Raw genomic sequence first — 21,859 nt, forward strand, 5'->3', positions numbered from 1 at the left:
TTTCATTTCTATTCTTTCTTCAGATTCTACACTCAAAAATCTTTCTGCTGGGCATATATATCTGTGAGTCCTTCTTGTCCAACTTCCATCTGTCCCAACAATTTGTTTCCCTGGAACAGCTGCAGCCCTGGGGGCCTGGCCCTGTGTCCTTCCCTTGGAATGCAGCACAGACACTCAGAACAAACTGTCCTGGTGTGGTCCATGCTAACACCAGCCCATCTGCTCTGCAACAACAAGTGGATAAATAACTAATGAATGGCAGTGGTCAGATGTTGGAGGTGAATTTTAAATAGGAGGAATCGGAAACTAAGCAGGCATTGCACAAGCAGCAATTTAAGATGAATAATTTTCTCTTCTAAGGGAAAAGACGCTGTCTACAGGGAGAGCCTGGACTCACTGCACGATGGGTTTGATTAGAATGGAGAGAAGAGAGAAATTCCTCAGGGAGTGCTTTGGCAGAACTATGAAATAAATATAAAAATGTACTGGGTGGGAATACTTTTCTGGTGGGAATACTTTTCTCTGTTACAAATGGTTTGAAACATTCTTAGGGTTTTTGGCCAACCTAATACATAATCCTTTAACATCCTTGGCGAGGAACGTGCTTCAGCTTCTGTCTTGTAAGAAGATGCTGCTGTGTTCAAAACGGATTTATTTGAGTTTGTTGTGACACTTCAGTTTGGATGTGGCACTTGGGGTCACAGCTCCTGGTGATTGAGGTGGTGCTGGAATATGGTTGGACCAGATGATCCTAAAGTCCTCTTTGAACCCTGCTGATTCCATGATTTGTAAAATGTAAGAGTGAAGCATAGTGACTTTATGCTGGTGTGTAGCAGTGCACTAAGTGACAGAATTCTGCATTAATACTAACTGTGTGTTTATTAGCTGCCTTATTATTGGTGGATGTATCAGTTTTTTAGTATTGTCTTTCTGAATCCATAAGTATTGTTTCTTTTAATGCTTGGGGCTGGTCACAGAGGGGGGGTCAGGCCCATGAGGAGGGCTCTGTGTTACTGGGGCTGAAGCTGCACCTCAGGAGTGGGGAATCCTCACAGCTCACATTTAATACTCTCTGGATTAAACCAGGATATTTCTTTAACTCCCCAAAGGATTATGATGTTTTTACTCTACAGAGTGGGAGCTCTGTTGGAAAGGAGATGTTGCAGTTTTAGAGACTGGAGTGCTTGTGTGCTGATGTCAACACAGCAAAAGGTCACCAGTCACAACAAAGAAAAATCACACTGGCACTGTTGTCTCAGTTCTGCATTAGCATCTTGGCTCATCATTCAGAGATTTAGAGCAGAGTATAATAGTTTTCTCCTTCAAGTTAAGGTTAAAGAGCAAATTCTTAACACAAATGTTTTGCATGAAATTTTTTTCATTCTGGTAAATATGAGAATAAACAAATCCTATCTCTAGCACAATGCCTGTAAATAATTTATTTGAAAGCATTTACACAATCAGAAAGAAACAGGGCTGAAGGAGGAGGTCATCTAATCCACTGAACTCTCTCTTAAATCTTTATCTCTGCTTAAAAATCTCAATGCAGTACCAGAAACTATTTCATTAGAGTGGCATGATGCAGTTCTTCACTAACTTAGAGTGAAGAATTGCCTACTTCTAATTCATTTCCCTGGCAGCAGGGAAAAGTCACCAACTTAGTCCTGTTCTGTGGGCATTGAAGTGAGGGTGTCCTTTTTCTCCTTTCACCTTACTGGGAGTTTGTGTTACACTTTGAAGTTTTTCAACAGTAATTTCAGTCTAAAGACCATAAAGGCTTTTGTATCTGCTGGTGTTTGACCATTTTGAGTGATTTGTGTTGGTAATTTTTTGTATCTGCGCTCAACTCAAGCTGGTTTTCATTTTGAATAAATTATTTTGATGATTCTTTTCTCATCTGGGCAGTCCCGTGCCAAGCCACCCTTTTGGAAAACGATGCAACTTGGGTGCTTACCTGTAAATTATAACCACTCCTCTGGAGCTGTGTTAGGCGTGAAGATGGAAACAATTTTAGCTGAACCAAGGGAAGATGGAAGAGGTTGTGGAAGGTGTGAGTATGCTCAGGTGTGAGGAAAGAAGGCATTGCAAATAGGTTCATGTGTGCTGCACCTCCTACATCATCCAGCAAAAGCAGGGGGATTATGGTGCAAAGCTGCTCAGTATGTATAAAGCCCCAACAAATGCTTTTTTGTCTTTAAGACTGGTGCAAGTTGAAAACTTGCTGAGCAAAAATATTTAGAAATAAAGGCAATGGAGCTGGCAGGAATGTCGCTGCTGGAATCAATAATAAAAGGATAATCTGTCTTTCTTTGTGGTACACAAAGCAATAATCTGTTGTTCAGATTGATTAAACGCCTCAACTCTGCTTCGATTATTAATCAATCTCCAAACCAGCTTATTGCGAGTATAATACAAAGTACTAGAGATTATGGATAATGGTGATGGGAGCAGGAGGTGGGGGAGCCTTTTCTCCATCATGGGGACAAAATGGAGCTGAGGTGAGCTGGAGGCTTTGTGTGGATGGGTTTTGTTGATTTACATGTGAGAGGTTTGACTGCAGAATTCTGGAAGGGAATCTAAAGGTCGAGTTGATACAAACCAGGGTGATTTTGATCTCTGATTCACAAATGGAGGAAGTGCCATTGACCAGACAGAGAAGGAATGTCAAATATGAGAACAAAGCTTGGCTAGAAAAAGCTTGAGCAGTTACCTTTTGAAACATGACGTTGTCTGGTGTAGTTGCACTAATAATTTATTTAATTTCATTCTTACACTAAAGATTTTTTGAGTTGTGGGCTAGTCTAGGCTTTCAGCTTTTGAACTTTTTAAGTTATGAGGAACAAAACCCTCCTCTGTATTTTGCATATTCTTGCAGTGTGGTCACATTATTGCCAAAGTGGTTTGTTGATTTTACTGGTAGGTTAGGTGTTGTTTTAAAAAACAGTGCAGAGTCAAAATTTAACTTGTCTAAATGGCTCTGTACTGTCTAAAAGGGGGGATTCGGATTTGCCTTTATTTTTATTTTTTTATTTCTGTTAAGAGATTCAGACATACCTGTTTGACTGAAATTTATGAGGCACACTTTATGAAATGCAAAATCATTCAGGCCCTGAGCAGTAACCTTTAATTTGTCTCTCCTTTGAGTCCAAAGTTGGACTAAATTACTTCCAGAGGTGCCTTTCAACTTCTCTTGTACACCTTGGTCATCCCAGCCCTGCAGGACTCAGCGGAATTAAATCAAATTATTCTCCCTGATGGGAACAGCTCCATTGTCAGTACCCTCTCTCTGAGAATTTGCACACATGCCCCAAATGCACATTTGTTGTGTTCCATTCTTTTAGGTTGTGGTTTTCAAACTCATGTTGGATATTCAGAATATTCACCTTTTGAACAGCACTGGCCTGCATGATTAATGATGGATTATGCTGACACTATAAATCTAATTGCATTTTCTACCTTGACGTTTTTCCCAGTTGTGTTTGAGGTTTAGATTTTGTGGATTTTGTTTGTTTGTTGGTTTGTTGCCTTTTTTTTTTTTTTAATGGCAGGATGAAATAATGAAGCTGATGATAAAAATGCCTATAAAAAATCTGGCAAATTTATAACAGAACAACATGGCTTGATTTCTTATTTTTCTATCCATCTGGTCATTAGGCCTTTCCAACTGTCAGTGTCTAATATAATCTCCTTTAATAGCAGCATATAATTAGCTTTATGCTGATCGGAGGCATTTGGGATGGTGGTGGTAACATTCAAATCCGAATATCAAAATCCCAAAGAAGATAACTCAAACAGACATATGTCCAAGCCAGCATTTATGACTTTCAGTCCCGAAGTCTATAACTGGTGATTTAGGCACATGAGCTTTGAACTGTGGTATGGAAATTTATCAATTAAGAATCCTCAGGAGTTCTGGCAGCAAAGTACAGATGTCTCTCCAAATGGTAATGTGGCAATATGTCACTTTTCCCCCCCTCTATACAGTCCTGTTCCTACTTCAGATATTTAATTTCTTCTTACTTGTTTAACTTCTTCTTTTAAAAAGGTAGTGAAAGTCTTGCCATTGTTCTGTTAGGGACATGCTGTCTCCATTTTTAAGCTTCATCCAGAGCTCTGTGTATACAACTTAATATATTTCCCAGTGGGTGTTTTGGGTTTGGGAGGTGATTTTGAGGTGAATTTGTGTTACTGCACCTATCTGATGAGTGTTTTGCAAATATAATGTGGTTGTCATTGTTAGGCAGGCCAAAGAAGGGTGTTGATGTTACTGAAACTAGGACTTCATCCTAAAAATTCCTGTTTCTCCCAGTTCTTTCAGAGAGCACTTGCTTTGAGCAGCTGCTTCCAGAGGTGTTCTTGCAAATGGAGCTGGACAAGTCAGGAATTTGGTCATAAAAGCCCTGAGCGTGGGGCAGGATTTCAAGCCCTACAGAAATATATTTATTAACTAGATCTGGCAAATTATTTGTTTCCTTGGAACATATTGGAACATCAAGCTCTGTATTCTGCTCTGCAGTCAGCCAGAATAAACCAAGCAGGGCTTCTTCTGAAAATACATCTGAAAAAAGGAAATAGACCTTGACAAGTGAAAATTACATCTCCTGCATTATGGTTCTTTAAAGCTGGAATTGTCTTTGAGTTTAGGCTTTCAGCTCTTCAATAAAAGATCACAGTTCCCTTTTTCTTCTCTGGCACTGTAACCCATTTGAGGATTCTGTCAACACCCCTTTCAAAAAATGCAGAAACCTGTTAAGATTTGTAGGAGAAAAAAATCTATACAAGTTACCTTTTGCTCAAAACTTGAAGTGCACAGCCAGAGCTTCCTGCAAGAAATGTTTCAGTGCTAGGAGAGGAAAAGCAGATCTGTTTCCATATGTTCCCTGCTGAAAGTAAGTAGTGGTAAACTCTAGGGTTTATTTTTGGCCTGGTTGTTTGCTCAGGGATTATTTGTGTTGCTCTGACCACAATGTGAGGCCACATCTGAACTCTGACAGACGCCAGGAGGGTCCATGCAGCTCTTGCTGGCTGGATGTGAAGAACATCGACTTCTTCCCAAAGAGATCTGCCAGGAGTCATTGCAGGATCTGTTCCTTACCTTCCTCCTTTAATTTCCTGCATCATTTAACCAGCGTTTTCTGTGGCAGAGCTGCTCTGCACATCAGTGCTTCCCTTTATGTTTGTTAATAAATAGTGGCTTCTGCTCCACGAGGATTTTTGGCAGGTGCTGGTGAGCACAATCTCTGCAGGCTGCAGACACAAACTAAAGACAACTCCCAGATGTTTTAATAAGGAACTGTTAATGATGTGTGGGCAGCAGCCAGTCGTTCACATGCTGCCTCCCCTTTTCTCTCCCCCTTCCCAATAGATGTAGTTTAGGATTAAACTCGTCCTCTGTTCTTCATATTAATATTTTCTGGCATTTCTCAGGAACTTATCTCCAGTCAAAATTCCTTGTACTTCCAACCACCTTTGGACAAAGTGTAATTTTGGTGTATAGGATGTGGAGGAAGGAATGCTACAGTCTAAAGTAAATTGAAAAATAAGACACCAACACAGAAGAGCAGGTAAGAATGTTTTATGTAAAGCTGAGCTCTTTACAAATAGTATTAAATATTTTGAACTCTTTTAATACATGCACCAAGCTCTATGGACAAAGCCATTGAAATAGAGAGCCTAAAAGGACTTGCTTTCAAGCTGAATTTAACTGAGTTACCTCCTAATTGAATTTGGTTTTCTTTTTAAAATTCTCACCTATGAAACAAAAACTTTAAAATATGCCTGATGCTACATCTTAGAAGCCTTGAAAATATCCCCAGAGTTCAACAGAGATTTTTCAATGTGAACATAATTATTGATAATTGGAGGCATGTGCACTACAAGACCATAAGGGAAAGCTATAAATAGGATAACTCATCAAAAAAAGTCCACTCTTATTCAGCAGAACAGAAAAGTTTCAGTAGTATAGAGATAGTAGGAAAAATTCTTGTAACAGAGGCATCTTTAGTGCTAGCTGGGAATATGATATATTTTAGTCTTGTTCCATTAACAATTCTTCAAGAAACAAAAAAAGACCTGAATAATGTTTCAAAACTCCATTCCAGCCTCTTTCCTGCTGTTCTTGGCATTATCTCTGATGCATTCAAAGTAGTTTTACCCAATTATTAATTGAATCTTTGGGGCAAGATCAGCAGAATTTGCACTTCTCAGCAAAACCAAGTGGCTATAACTTAAGGCTATCCTGGATCACTGTAAGAACATCAGCCATGGGAATTTCACCCTGAAGAATTGGACCTCTGTGAACCTTTTTCTTGTGGCTGTCCCATGTTCATACAGTTTTTTTTTACGTTCATATGTTTTTTTTTTTGCAGTGAAAGGCACCTGGAGGAATGTGTGACAGTGTGATGTGGCAGAAACAGGGCTGAAAGAATTTAACCTCAGTGTCAGTGGAAGTGAGAAGATGCATCACTTAGAGAATGTAGTGCTTAAAATCACTGTAAATATGGCTGATAAAAGTGGGAGAAAGTGGATGTAAACATTAGTGAACTCCAGTGGATTATTGATTTCTCTTGAGTGGTTTGACAGGTAAAATGGTGGAGCAAAACGTTCAACTTCAATTGCATCACTTGAAGAAAACAGAACAATGTGGCAGGGAAGGGAGGAGATGATGAATGTTGCTTTGTTAGAGAGGAGAGAATGCAGCTGTTGTGCATGAGGTGTTCATCACTTTCCTTTTCCTGTTCTACAGCATTTGATAAACGTCCATTTAGGTGCAGCAGGCAAAAAAGTGTTTAAAGTCTGGGTTCATGGGTCACATTTGAAAGCATTACATCTTAATTGTATTGACTTTTGTCTGGTTCTGTACAGCAGTTGAATGTCCGGGGCTCCCAGCAGTTGTCAGGAGAAAGCAGTGAGGAGTTTGACTCTGAAAGAGGAGTGGGGAATGCACCTGCATTCCCATCAGGGCTGAGCAGCTTCTGGGACAATTCCACTGGAAAAACACACACTCCAATCACATCTATCCCTTCAGAATGGCAGTGGAATTCCCTCAGGGCTTTCTGTGATGTTACCCAGGCTGGGAGTGCTCAGACATGCTTTATGGCAGGCAGATAGACACGGATATTCCAGGTGGAAAAGGAAAGGGAGCAAGCAAAAATGCTGCACACAGACTTTTTGACTTTAAAAAATGCAGTCTTGCTTATTTACAGAGAATTAACCGGTTTTGTTCCTTAAAAATGTTGGTGAAAAATGAGGTGCAAATGAGAAGTGGATAAAAACTTTAGCTGGGAGATGCCAACTTTTTTAACAGCACCTTCACCCAGCCCTACAAAATGCTCAGTTAGTCTGAATCTCTTTTGTCGTCTCCAGCTTTTTCCTCTAACACACATTTCTATGTACAGCACCATCCAGCAAAGTTTTTCCTCGTTTCTGAGTTAAATTACCATAGCAGATTTCCATGTGCTTTTGGAAGGTGACAGAGACAGCAGCTCTGTTTTCAAGGCAGGTTTCGTGAGAGATCTTTGCTATTTATTGCACCTATTCCCAGTGGAAGATTGCAATTACTATCCCACTTCCAGCAACTCTTTACCTGAATCCTGGCAGCTCTTAATTATGTGTTAAAAAGAAGTTTCATGCAGAGGAATTTCTCAGAGCAGATTACCTGTGAGATGCATTCCAGCCATTTGTCTTGTGCTTCTCTTTGGTTATTTTTGCTTCAGGAGCTGGGAGACTCTGCCTGACTTTTAATACCAGAATTTGCACTGGGAAGGAATTCCTGCTGCTGCTTTCCCAATGTGTCTCTCTCTCTTTTTTTTCCTTTTTCTTCCCCATTTTCTGTTAGTCAGATTTGATTCTGTGTTTCTTTAAGTGAACCTCTTGCAGTCTACTGCTGAGTGTACTGCTCAGGAAAGCACAAAGAAATAAGTAACAGACTTTCAAATTTCTGATCAAGTTTAATGTTAAACCTTGTTATTCAGCTACATAACTTTATTACACTTCAGTTATAAATGTTTTATTTTCTGTTTAAGTATTCATTAGCAGAAATGTATTAATGCCTATACTCAGAGAAATGCACCACAATGGCAGTCGTGTTGGAGTTGATTTCCAAATTAATTTCAAGCCTGCAGAAGCTGGCATTTAAAAAACACCCTAATCCAAGTCATACTAAATCCAAGATTTTAAATGATGCCCAGCTTCCAAACCATGTTAATGAGTAAAACTAACAGAGCCAGGACAGATGCACAGATTCCTGGTCCAGAGTAGGTGTGGGGTGCTGGCAGCTCTGACATTGAATGCAGGAGAAATCTGTTGCCACACAAAAGCAAGGAAATTCCAGTGTTCTCAAAACATCTAGTTGTGCTATTGTGAAAAGATTTTAATGCATGATCCACTTTATGAGATTTCTGTTTCTGTGGGGAAGTTGGGCTTTATTGCATTGATATTCTCAGAGAAACTGTTTTCCCTAAAAACTTCCAGGAAGTTCTCAAGGTTTTACCACAATTAAATTGCATTTATGATGGGTTTTTATTTCCTGCCTCATCATAGAGGTTATTCAATTATGGATGGTCACTCTGTGTTTTAACAAGTCTTTCAGAATTTATATTTCAGCATGAAAGTTAAGATGGCTTGAACTAAACCTCATTTATTAAAGGTAATCTTAACAGCACAAGGTATGTTAAATTGTAAAATGTAGAGTTCCAGGAAAGAGATGGTCACTGGGGACTGTGGTAGTAACTTGATTTTGTTGATTGACTGCCATTGATGGCTTCACCATCCCTAATCAATGTGCTGCAGGAAACAGCCACGTGTGTGACTGCAGCTTACCTTTGTTTTCTTTTGCTGCTGTTAAACCATCAATAGAATTGTCAATAAAGGAGATGGCCACTTGTTGGAAAGCTCCCCTCTGTGGTGTAGATAGTAGAGAATGTTCCTGAAAAAAGCCATTGTTGTCCCAGCAGCATTGGAAGTGGAGACTCAGAAAGCCACAGCAGCATTTGTGCCCTGCAGTTCTTCCCCAGCAGGGCCAGGCTTTGCAGGGACAAGGTCACCCTGCTGCCCTCAGTGGAAGGGGAGTGCCCAGCTGCTTGGGGATGAGAATTACAGGGCTTTTTTCCTGCCTAATTAGCAATATTGCTCTCTATTTCGCACATCCCTCTGCATGCGTTGGGAAGAAGTCTGCAGGGAGCTCATTATGTTCCCTGCCTTGTAGTTGAGGCTTGCAAAGCTGTACCTTGGGGGGGTGGGAGGTGCATTCCCTTGAAGGAATCCCTTTTGCAGGCTGGAACACTGCTGGAAACTTGTAGGAACTCTGTAGGATGTCTCCTGTGGGGCGTGCTTTATCCTGCCCTGCGTGCTCCTGCAGAGAAGCTGTCCAGATGAATCTTCCTGACATATTTTCACTGTGAGATAATGGCTGAGGACAGAATTTTGGCTCGGATGTCGTCTGTTAATGAGTCTCTAACCAATGAACGGGTTTGGGGAGAAAAAGGAGACAATGAAACCTTGCTTGTCACCTCCTCGGCATGATTTTTCAGAGCCCAGCGTGGTTCCATTTTCTATCAGTGAAGTTTAGTGTGAGGGTTTTTTATTTTTTCTCCCCTCTGTGGTGGAGCGTGGGTGAGCCACGACAGAATCCCATCGCCAGCACTCTGCTGTGCTAACACACTCCAAGAAAAACAAGGAGTTTCCAAAGGAAGGATGTAGGGCGGGAGCTTAGGAAAGCCCTTTGAGGACAACAACATGAACATTTGTTGTGAGAATGGCTGTGACTCCAAACTCCTTCTCTTGGAGCTTTCTTCTTCTGAAGGCTGGATCCCTCAATCAGAGAGGACGGCCCAAGGTACCTCATGGAATTGTTTTGTGTAAGCAAGATAAACAGTTTAAACTGGAGGAAGCATTGTGCCATTATTGCCTGGCCACCGTGGAGCCATGCCAGAAGCTGCTCCTTGAAAATTCTGTTAATCTTTGCTCAGTGGGGATGGCACTGTGGGAAGTCCCAGTTGCTCAAGTTGATCAGCACTTTAAAGAGAATTATTAGTCAGAGGCTTATAAAAAGATGTAATACTTTCCCCCGTGGATGAACTGCACCTTTCTTATTCTCACTGCCACCAGATAAATGACTTTGGATTTGTATAACATCTGTGGGCAAGCACCATAATCCTCTGGAAAAAGCCTAATTGAAGTGATCACAGACATAAAATGCTGTTATCACCATAACTTTTGCTGTAATACAAATACACATACCCCAGAATAAGCCAGAATTAAAAGGACAGTTTCCTTTAGCAGAACCTACTTTGCAAAATAATAGTTTTTAACTGTTACCATTGAAATATTGACTTTTTTTTTCTTTTTTTTTTTTTTTTTTTGGGAGTGTCAATGGCACCAGCATCTCTGATAGCTGTCTGGTAGGAAGCCAGATGGTTGATAAGGAAAATGCAAGTAGCAGGAGACAATTGGTATATGCTGTCCTTTGGACTACCTGCATACCCTGAGACTGAAAAATTCACTGATCTGGTAACACCCAGTATTGCTCCTGCAAGATGGTTATTGTGTTTTAGCAGAGAAAAATGAAAATTTATTCACATAAGGAAAAATAATTGCCACAAACCTGTTTTGTTTGCTCACAAATCATTTGATTTGGGGCTGATCAGCCCTGGTGTTTCTGGTTTTATTAGCATGAAATGCTTCTGTGGGGTGTAGAATATTTTGGGAAGCTGGTGAGAAATACACTGTCACACGATGCCTGAATTATTATGCAGATAAAATTTACCAACTTCCCTCCTCCAGTTTATCCTATTCGGGAAGATACATGAGAAATAAATGGCTGGTTTTAGGGGAAGTAAGTGCTGCTTCATCTGGAATAAGCATCCTGTCATTTCAAGATTTACAGCAGTAGCCGTTCTCCACTCCTCCTGCTCAGCCTTTTTCACTCTGCTTCTCTGCTTTAATTGCATTTTTGAGCCTTTCTCATTTGCCTATTAGCTTGGTTTTTTGTTTGTTTTGTTGTTGGTTTTTTTTCCCAGATAATCTGGAAGGTGAAGAATGACCAGGCAGTACTCAAATGCCATTTTTTTTGCTTTAATAGCTGATTAAAGAGGAGCTGGCCCCTCTCTGGTGCTCACGCTCAAATGCTCTCTCTGGGGTGTTTGAAATTGAGTCATAATTGCTGGTGCCAAAAGCTGTCAGTGCAACGGGATAGGAAGCAGTCAGCTCTTGCTAGTGTTATATAAAGTTGTCATTTTGGAAGAATGAGCAATGATAAAGAACTGTTGCAGTGCTTTTGCCCGTTCTCACAGTCAACCATGCTGCTCCTGTTGCTTGTTGGTCTCTTCTCTAATAAATTAATTTTCTCATGTAAGGAAGGAATTCAAAACAAAGCCAAAATTTAGGGGAGATAAGCCTGCATGTTTAGAAATATTTTCACTAACCATGCTTGTTCCTGCATGCAGTATAATAATGTATAAAAAGATATAAGGTTTTTGTGTAAAACATGAAATTGAATGTATTTTTTTTATCACGGCAGGCATATTACCAGCATCTAGCTGTACATTTAAAAGAAAATCCTATAAAACATTCTTAGCTCTGTATGTAAGACATATTTACAACACAAAATGCTGACTTCCCTAACCACGTGTGATTTAGTGAGTAATTATAATGAGTAATATTAATATTTATAGTGAAATCTTAGCAGAGAATGCTCTCACTGGCTCCTGCAGTATTGATGTTTTCAGGTGGACAACAGCCTGCTACTCTGAGAACCCATTCCTCAACTCTTTCTTTTCTCATTAACATTCAAATTGCTTGCAGGATGATTATTAATGAAAATGGACATTGCACAATCCAACTCTGCAGCCACCTTTGCTTTTCGGTAAGCAGCGATTTCCTCTTGGCTCGCTGTAACCTACAAGGTAATGAAATTTTTTGGGAATTCTGCATTTTGTAGGTGCAGCTCAGCCCCCCGAGCCCCTGTGGCACCATGAGCTCCTGCATTCCTTTGAGTCAATATTCCAGTTTTTTTCTGCTTCACTGAGGGGATGGAGCTTTTCTGGAGCTGTTCTGCAGCACACCTGCCTGCTCCCTCAGTGTTCTGTGAATGATGCTTTCAGAATTTCACAGTGGACAACCTGTGCCCATTAAACAGCCATAACTTCCCTGGGTTGCTCTTATGCCTCCCAGTGCTGGTACCTTGCTGTTGTTATCTGACTGCAGCTATCAGCTCCACAGACATTAGGGTAAGAAAATATGTTCAGCTGCCACACCAGCAGAAATTCACCTGACTGCAGGCTCTGTAAATCTGCCTTATAAATGCCTCTTGCCTTTATAAAACACTGAGCAAACAAAAAATGGGCAAATCCTTCTGCAAGGCAAGAATTGCTAAAGCAGAGAGGAGGGAGGCTGGGAGAGAAAATGTTGGGTGCATTTGTTTACAGGAGCTGAGACTTTGTAAATTAAATAGGAACACAAAGGCAAGTGTGTTCTTAGAGTATGGAAATTATTCATTATCTGCACATCATGGTAAAGCAGTTTTATCAAGCAAGCTGCAACAAAGGGCCTGACTGTCAGCTGTGGGCTGTTCTTCCTGTGTCTGTCAAGTAGCAAAAATAATATTTAAGTGATCTTTTTTGTGGATTTTTTTTTTTTCCCAGATAAGCAAAATGATGGAGACTGGCCACCACAAATTGGCTCTTTCTTTCAACTTTGTGAGTATCCAGGTTATGTTTGATAATTTGAAATTCAGATTCGGTGTCTGGGCAAATCATGAGTTTGGAAGCAGAAGGGAATGGTTTCTGTGTATCATTAACCCCATTCCAAATATCCTTAGTTACAATCAGATCAGACATAAGAAATTAATTGTCCTTGGCATGGGAGCTGTGACATCCCCAGTTTTGGAGAAAAAGCAATGAAAATATGGAAAATTTAATGGCCTTGCTCTGTAGTACCTGAGAGGAGATGGATGTTGGGATAACAGTAATATCTTACCTCACTTTTACCTATAAATATAGATTGTCTGGATGCTGTGTGATTTCCTAACGAGAGGACCTTGCTGTTCTCAGTACTTTGAATTCCAGAGAAACATTTCCCAAGACTTTTCTAAGGCAAAGGGTTTCCTTTATTTGTCCTGAGCTTCTGCTGTTTCCTTCAGCAGCCTGTGGCTCATTTAATCCAAGAAAATTCACTACAGCCCTAAACCTACCCCTGCAAACTCATGTTTTTATAATTCTAACTCTATTTCTTCCATTTGCTTTGCTGGTGCCCCAGTCCCCCTTTCCCCTCAGCAGCCTGAGGGGGGAAGATAAATCCAGGGATAAACTCTGAGCTCCTCCCTGGGGTTTCCCATCTCCAGCCATCAGCTCAGTCTCACCCTGCACGGTGCTGATTTGCCATGGAAATCTTCCTTTCTGCACAAATTACAGAATACTCCATTGCCAGGGTGCCCTTGAGCTTCTGAAAAAAGGAAAAAGCATCACATCCTGTTCAAACGGGACAGGGGTAAAGGTCTCTAAGCAAAGGCTCCACACTTTTCTGGTCTATCAGCACAAGAAACACACATCTGGGTATTTTTCAGTTGTTTCATCTGTCATATTTCAGATTTAACTTGATGTATTTGTATTTGACTTCATTTTTCATGTTTAGCTTGATTTAAAGATTTTGGAGGAAAAATATCTTTGAAGGCCTATCTGGTTTTTTGGTTGTTTTTCCAAGTTGGCTTCTGTTCTTGATTAATCTTCTGAGCAACAATATTCTGTTTTTCACAGTGTACACACTCTACACATGATTTAAAATCCCAAATCTGAGATGTTAATATTCAAAGCCAGACTTGCATTACTGTGTTTATGACATGGAGATATTTTTCAATATGTTTGTACCAGTATCTGATTTTTAAATTACCCCTATTTTTGCAGGGGAAAAAATATATATAAAATAAAGAATTGGGTTTTTGTTCTTCTATATTTAGCAATAATGATTATGAGCTTATTTATATTCATAGATACTATATGAAGTTATTATTATTGCTTTATGAAAAAGCAAGTATGCCTTTTATTTCGTAAGAGGATACAGAGTGAACTTTATTTAATGTTCTCTTCCTAAGGAGTAATGATAACCAGGAGGGGAGAAAGTTTTCAGAACAGGGACTCTGGTGCTGTCACTTGTGTAATTTTAACCACTGAAGGTCCAATAATGTTGTTTTTGCAGAATTACAACCACATGTTTGGTTCCCATCTCTCCCATGACATTCCAGGGCTGACATTTTCAGTTTTGGGGAAAAGGAACATTTTGCCCTTTATCCTGTGAGAATATTTGTTGATGCATCTCCTAAAGCAGACTTGCTTGAGGGTAACCTGAAATCACTCATCTGTCTTCTTGCTCTGGTCTGAATGGGTGTTTCTCACCAGCTTATTTACCTACAAATAAATATTTGGTGGTGCTGGGCTCTCCCTGTATTCAAAGGAGAGCAGCAGGAAAGACACAAAAAGAAGGGAGAACTTTCTTTCTGTTAAGAAAATAATCTCTGAAGCTGAATGCCATTTGTGGGCTTGTGAAAATCAAGGTGCGATTCGTCTTCCACAAAACAACATTTCAGAAACAGAACTCAAGGAGGGAAGTGGTGAGGTCAGTTGATGGCACAGACAGTTCTGTATTTAAATCTGAGTGTTGCAGTCTCTGTTTGAGGGTGCTGCCTGGTCTCTGTGGCTGACAATAGAGCAGATAATGCAGTAGCTGGAGCTCGTCTGAGCTTGGATTCTTGGTTGGAACCAGCTCTCAGCTCTTCAGATGTTGAGTGACTCAATGGCATTTCTGGGGTTTGATTGCTCTGCTCTCAAGAGGCTTCTCTGCAAAGCTGGCAGCAGCAGAGCACTGTTCACAATGAATGGAAAATCTAACTCTATTTCTTTAAATTTTTCGCTTGACTTATTAATGTTTTCCTCTCACTCACGTAACTCTTTTTTTTGTAAGAAGTTGGACAAAATTCTAAGTTAAGATTTTTTTTCTCTTTTGTAACTGTTTCTTTTTGGCTTGCATGGAAATAATTTTCTGAATAATGCCACAAGGCAGAGCACTTGTACAAATTAGCCTGAGAGAGATGTGTTGAAATCACTGTGAGACTCTTGCATTATTTACATCGTGACACTCTGTCAGTGTACTAATGCTCAAAACTGTTTATATTCCCGGATTTAACAAATATGTAAATCAGGTGCGCATTTCCCTAGGAATGCAAATGTCTCTAATGAGGAAAGACAAACTTCAGAACAAACAAACAAAGTGGAGAACAAGTTAAATAGCTTGTGTGGAAGTGGGGATAGAAAGGAAGTGGACTGGAGATGCTGGGATGTAATAATCCTCGCAGTCCTGGCATTGTTTCATCAGCCCATCTTGAAGCTCTGACAGATCAATTGTTTCTTAGCAGGGAGAGAGCTGGGGGGGATGGAAGCCAGGCAGAGTTTTCCCATAAGAAGGCATGAAAATCTCTGGTTTTGCTCTTTGTGGCAACCCAGGGAGCTGAGAGGATTGAGTTCCACTGGCTGCATTCGTTAACTCGGGCACAAAACCACTCCAAAGGGCCCCAGCTCTCTGAAACTCTTGTTTGTGCTGCAATAATTAAAATAGCTGTTTGATTTCAGTGTAGAGGCACAGAATGGGAATAGCATCGTGGTGAATTGGGTTTAAGTGTTATGGAAGGATTTGAATGTCCTTCAGAGAAGCATTCAGTTCAGATTTCATGTCAGAACGTGGCCCTGCTTTAGTAAGGATGACTGATATCTTTGAATCACCATGCTCTGGACTGAGTTTATGCATGGTGGGAATGGTTTTTATTGTGCTATGTTTGTGCTATGCTTGTTATTATGCACTGCTCACTGAAAACTTTATCTTCCATTACAAGCTGAATTCCTTTCTGAAGAGCAATTAAACAAAATTTGCTTACTAAAATAAGGCATCATTTATTTCAAGCTAACTTCTATTTTGAATTTTGATGGCTTCCTGCTAAATATGCAAGCTTTCTTTTCTGTGAAATTAGCCTAGTATCTAAAATCTGAGTTCCTTGGTATTTTGTTTTTCATTGTGTACCTTCACCCCCAAAGTTCTGGTAAGAATTATATTTCCCAATTATCAGCCATCTTTAAGAAGATCGTTATGGTAAAATTAGTCTGACTTTTCCAAGATCTAAGAATTATGGATAGTGCATGAGTAATAAATGGGGTAAAATGTTTTAATTAACATTCTTCAGTGATCCTTTGGCTGCATATTGTATGTAACTATTGCCTTCTCTGTCTAATTCCAGACTTTTAACTAAAAATGTTCTGTGTGTCTCTTACAGTCAGAATATCAGGTGGGTTCTGTGCTGTGGCAGCACCATATTCCTGATGCTCCTGTCTCGTTTGTCATTCCAGAGCTGGACCTGGACTTGCTTTAGCACACCCTCCTTTCTTTGTGCTGCCAGAGCTGCTGGGGAGGGGCCATCAGAAGCAGAGCAAAACCATCCTGAGAAACGCTGTCTTGAACTTTGTGTGCTGCTGACTCTGCCATGCAGCTCTGGGGGAGGTTCTCGGAGCACAATTATTGCCTGATCAAAGCTGAGCCAAATCCCCACGTCCCAGTGTCTGTGGAATGTCCAGCTGTGACTTCCAGGGGTGACAATTCCTTGGCTTGGGGACACAAGGGGATGCCTCAGGTTTGGCTTTTCTATTTTTCAGGTTCTGTGCTGCTTTAGTGTGTGGGTCTGGGCTTCACATGATGGGATGCTGAGCTATGCACAGAGCAGAGACAAAACAATTCCTGCTCCAGCTGGGCACCAAGGACAAATGATCCAAACCTCAGCCCAGGAGCACAAACAGCGTGGGCTGGAGAGAGAAAAACAAGCAGGGTGGGACTGATGGGCTGGAGCTGGAATGGGACAATGAACTCCAAGGTGCCAATGGAGCAGAACTGATCCCAGGCAGAGCCCCCGGGAGCGCTCGTGCATTTTGGGACCATTTTGGGTCATTTGGGTGCAGCCCTGGCTGGGCTCTGGTGCTGCCCAAGGTGGATCCATGAGGAGATCCTTTAATAAATCCCTAATTTATTCTGTAGCGCTGTCTGGTCTCTGTTCTAGGTCACCCTGCTCATGACATCAGAGCAGGCTGTGTTGGTAGCACCGACCTCTCTCCACCCCATTTCACCATGAAGGTGCAGCAAAGCTCTGCAGCAGCAGCAGCCAGCACAGAATTTATTTTCATTTATTTCTCAGCGCTCCCATCCAGCAGCTTCCTGCTCTGCTGTGCACTGACACGTGTGGGAGGTGCTGGTTTTGGGCTGGCTGAGCCCTGAACCTCCTCCCTGGAGCAGCGAGGAGTCCGTAATGACTGAGAGCTGCTGGGCAGGGAAAACCTGAAACTCACAGAAGCCTCACTAGAAACCAGCATCTTACTAAATTGGTACCTCTAATACCTCTAATTAATGCCTTGGCTGGGTCTCCAAGAGAGCAGGAGTTCAGTGACTTTCTTAAGAATTATTCTGCACTATGTAGAAATTAAACTGACTTTTAAGCAGCGTACAGTTGCTGTCAGCTAAAATGCTGCTCAGAAATCTGAACTGGCAGGTGCCCTTAAGTCTTGTTGGTTTGGATTAATGTTTTAAGTACTACCAGAAATTCTATTTACATTGCATAAATAGAACCTTAAAATGTAGCTGCGGCACCGAATATTGTTTAAGGACTCAGAGCCTCCAGCTGAGTATTTATTTTTTACCCTAATTTTGTAGAAAAATGTGAGGAAAAAAAAGATATGTGACAAATTAGCAGATAAGTGCACCAATAGTTTATGGTAGTAAATTTGTCTCAGGAGCAGAGTTTATTAAGACTTTCCTTGGGATTTGCAACTTTACAAAAAAGAACTTTCATGTCAGGAATTGTTTTTAATTGATATATTAGGAATATCCTTCATCATTTCTGTTCTCTTCTTATATTCAAACTGCTCATTGTGAATATAAAATATATCAAAGTAACTAAAATGGAACTTTTGGAATGGAGAATTCAGGAAAGAAAACAATGACAACTTTATTGAATAGCCTACCGTTACATCATTTTTGAAAAAAGCTTTGATGCGATATGTTTGTTAATCTGAATTTGAAATATTAAGTTTTTTTCACCAAGATTTTTTATCAGTTGGTTGGAATCCTTTGTGCCAGAAGTCAGCATGAATTGTCAGAGTAAGACATGGATTTTAAAACTATGGGAGTCAAGAAGAGATGAGCATCTTCTTTGTTCCTGTTTGGAATTATTTCAGTATATTTTCTCTACCTAGAAATATCTATTTGATTTTAAATTATTTCATCCTCTTCTTTTAACTTTTTCCCTTTTTTTAGGCTTTGTGGGCAAAAATAGTTCTGTAGTTCTCTGTTCTTTTCAAGGACAGTGGAAATGAGTTTTTTTTCATTTCTGAGTTTATGGTGCTCTCTTTTTAGAACTAATCCTTACAACATGAATCTGACTGGCTTCTCAGATTTAAAAGTTTTCTGAGAGAGTGGAGGAGACAAGAAAAGCTGTGTGAGAACATAGATTGCATGTTAGTTTGATTTCCTCATGAAAAAACAATGATCTCTTTTTCTAACCACTTTCTTCCAGAAAGATCTGAAGAGGTGTTTAGCAGCAGTAAATGTGAAGTCTCTGTGCATTTGAGTTTTGCAGCTTTGAAAAGCTTTCACATGAAGAGGCAGCCTGGAGAGAGAATGGACAACAATTAAACCAGAGAACGGGGAGGCTGAAGGGAGCTCTTCTGCTTTGAATTTGATGGCTGCTAGCTTGTTTCTGCAGCTGTTGGAGTTTTTGGGATGCTCTGTTGGTCTGTGTGTGTTTGTGCTTCTCCCTGTACTGAGGATGGTTTCTGTGCTCCCTGCCAGCCTGAGCTGCATCACCTTCCTCTCACTTCTGGAACTTAAAGGATTTCTGAAAATCCTTCATTCTCTGAGATCAAAAGCTGCTGTAAACCTGGGTAAATCGGCTGCACTGGAGCTGTCTGAGGTGATATTGGTTGACAATCCACTTCCCAAATCTCTTTCTTGCCTAAAGTGCCTGAGCAGTGACTAAAGCAATGCCACAGATTTGAACAGTACTCTTATTTCTCACCCAGATCTTAGCCCTGCTGCTTTACCCTTGATTTAGTTCTCCTCTGACCAATTCTTTTTAAGAAGCAGTGGCTGTTTTTTGATCCTGCCGATCCCAAATGGTTTCAAATTCACTTTTTTTTTATAGGAGTCTATTCTCCATGTTTAAATAGAAGTCAGCATGAAGAAGGAGGCAATGCTTCAACAGGGGTTGAGCTGAATATATTTCCTTCTGAGCTCAATTAGCTCGTGCTCTTCAATTTGACTGGGAGCTATGATTACAATAACTGCAGAAAAACCAAATCCCAAAGTTTTGTGTCACCCTGAAACATAGTTATTTTTCAGAAAACGTGGCTTTAGGTCAGTACTTTGGTTTAAAAAATGAATTGTGGACCTTCCCAATATTGAGATGTTCCCAATTTGGAAGGTCCCTGTCTTATTTTAAAAGGTCTCTTGGGCTGCTGTCTGCTGTTCTACAGGTAGATGAGGAACTCCTCCAAATGGTTTCTTTTCAAACATGGCCTCTAAAGGCTGGATTATATCTACCCCCAAATTCCTGTGCTGGTTTAGCTGAGGTGGAGCCCTGGGCTGTGCTGCTGTGCCTTGAAACATAAATTTTAAGGAATTTAGAGATTTTAGAGGAGCTAAATTTCAGATAAGCCTTACTAGAGTTAATTAAAATAAATGAGTAGACCTTGATGAAGTTAAGAGTTGGTAGTTAACTAATAATTGATTGCTTGTCAGCACAATGTTTAGTTAGCTGGGTTTATAATGAAGAATACGCAAACTGACAAAGAGCTTTTAGGAACATAAGACAATTATATAATAATTATGTTGGTTCTGAAACCAACTGGAGACAAAGAATGGGACTTCTACCAAGAGTTCATTTGTCATATTTGCATTGAAAAGGTAGAAAGGTCGGAATGAGGAAGACTTCATTGACTTCCTCATTTTGGGACCCCCACCATGGAAGGGACACCGACCCATTCCAAGGGACAAACCACGCATGCTGAATGGCTTTGGGAGTGATTGGCATAGGAAGTGAGGAATGGGATGTACCAAAATGATCAATATGGATTGGTATTTTGGGTATTCAACACTTGGATGGATAAAAGGACTCTGTAATCACCTGGAAGCTGCAGTGTGGATTTGGGAGCGATCCCACACACAATAAACACACACTGTCTAACTTTAAACTGTTAGAGAGTTTCTCTCCCTCACAGTTGGATATCGGTACTAGATCAATATCCATATTTTTTTAATAAATTAGCCTGGCTGCCAGTGCTGCCCCTGGGCACAAAGCTCTGCCCACAGCCAGAGCCTGATTGCTCACTCTGTCCTGGAGAAAGCTCAGGGAGAGACAAGCTTTCATTTGGGGAGCAGACAGAGAATCCTGTGGGTTCATCTCAGCTGCTCCTGTAAGAGCAAAATAATCTGAGAATCAAAGAGGAATCAGAGCAGGCATCCTCCTGCTCACCCACTTGGTGCCTATCAGCCAGTTTGTGAGCAGGGGAATAATGCATGAAGAGTGTCTCCTCTGTCAAAAAATATTTATGACACGCTCACTCCAGCTTGTTTCCTTGCTTTATTTCATTTTGTTAATGAAAGAAAAGGCTGACATGTTCCTCTGTGGCTGCTGTCTTCAGGAATATTCAGGGTAGTCCCACTGATTTAAGATTTTCATATTAATACCAAAAGTAATCAGCTTGCAATTGCCAAAATGAACCCACCCTTTCTGTTTTGGCTATAAAAATGCAGAATAAACAACTTCTGTCTTAAGCATGTGATGGGTTAATTGCTCATTAAGTGATCATTATCTTGTAAATACAACTTTGAGCTCAGGGAAAATGAAAAATAAAACACCATGCTGTTATTTTTCTTTATTATTGGAAGACATTCCATGGAGTCAATGCATGCAGAGGATGTTGGACAAGTGTTTAAAGAGCTTAAGCTGCTGTTTGGGAAGGATTTTCAGAGAAAACTGGAGAAGCTGTTACACAGTGTGCTACTTCATATATTAGAAGGTTATAAAAACTTACAGAACAGGTAACAAGATCAAAAAAACAAATACTTTTATGCCTGCTGAACCATGGGGGGTTTGCCTAAATAAGAGAGACATAAGCTTTTCATTTTTAATACAAGTAGAATTTCTTTCAACTACCACTTTGTGTGACATAACTACTGCAGATCATAGAAAATAAGGCTGAAAGAAGATTTTCAGCTTTTTTTTTTCCAGTTTATTGCTCACCTATAAGAAAATATGAACTAAACTATTTGTGATCAATATTTACTCTGTTTTCTAAATATCCTTTTTTAGCTCCATCGCCCCATGTTTCTTTGCCCCCTTTTTTTCACTTTTAAATTGAACTCTAAACCAGTTCACTGTACCAAGTTACAAACATGTGATGATTTGGACATGAAAAGGGAAATTCATGAGAACCATAAGGAACTTTGCAAGGTAAGTCATGTATACAGTAAGAGTTTGCCTTTTAAACTCTGTTTTTGAGGGTGTTTGGGGAAAAGAAGAAATGACTGCTAGAAATATCTGATTTTTTTATGCTTAATGATCTTTTACTATGAACAAATAAAGATTTCTAGCTGTGTGTGGCATCTGTGTTTGAAAAGGATCAGACACTGAGAAAGTTTTTTACAATGAGTCTTCTTTGATTCTAGAAGGAAATAGGAATTGTGGACAAGCTCATTATGATTTTAGTATCTCTCCCCATTTCCACATCCCCTCCCCAGTCAAATCCATTTGGAAAACTGGTGAAATTTGTGGCACTCG

The 21,859-nt window shown here is 40.2% G+C and overlaps 1 long non-coding RNA gene across 1 annotated transcript in view; it reads left to right on the plus strand.

The window, feature by feature from the left end:
* Nucleotides 1-21,541, plus strand: part of LOC110469602 (uncharacterized) — a 28,129-nt gene extending 6,588 nt beyond the window's left edge. The window contains exons 2-4 of the long non-coding RNA XR_002465277.3: nucleotides 11,803-11,863; nucleotides 12,642-12,695; nucleotides 21,392-21,541. This is a non-coding gene — a long non-coding RNA (uncharacterized LOC110469602). The remainder of the gene's footprint in view (nucleotides 1-11,802; nucleotides 11,864-12,641; nucleotides 12,696-21,391) is intronic.
* Nucleotides 21,542-21,859: the final 318 nt, after the last annotated feature.

Source organism: Lonchura striata, chromosome 14 (assembly GCF_046129695.1).
Source record: "Lonchura striata isolate bLonStr1 chromosome 14, bLonStr1.mat, whole genome shotgun sequence".
In the NCBI taxonomy this organism is placed as follows: Eukaryota; Metazoa; Chordata; class Aves; order Passeriformes; family Estrildidae; genus Lonchura; species Lonchura striata.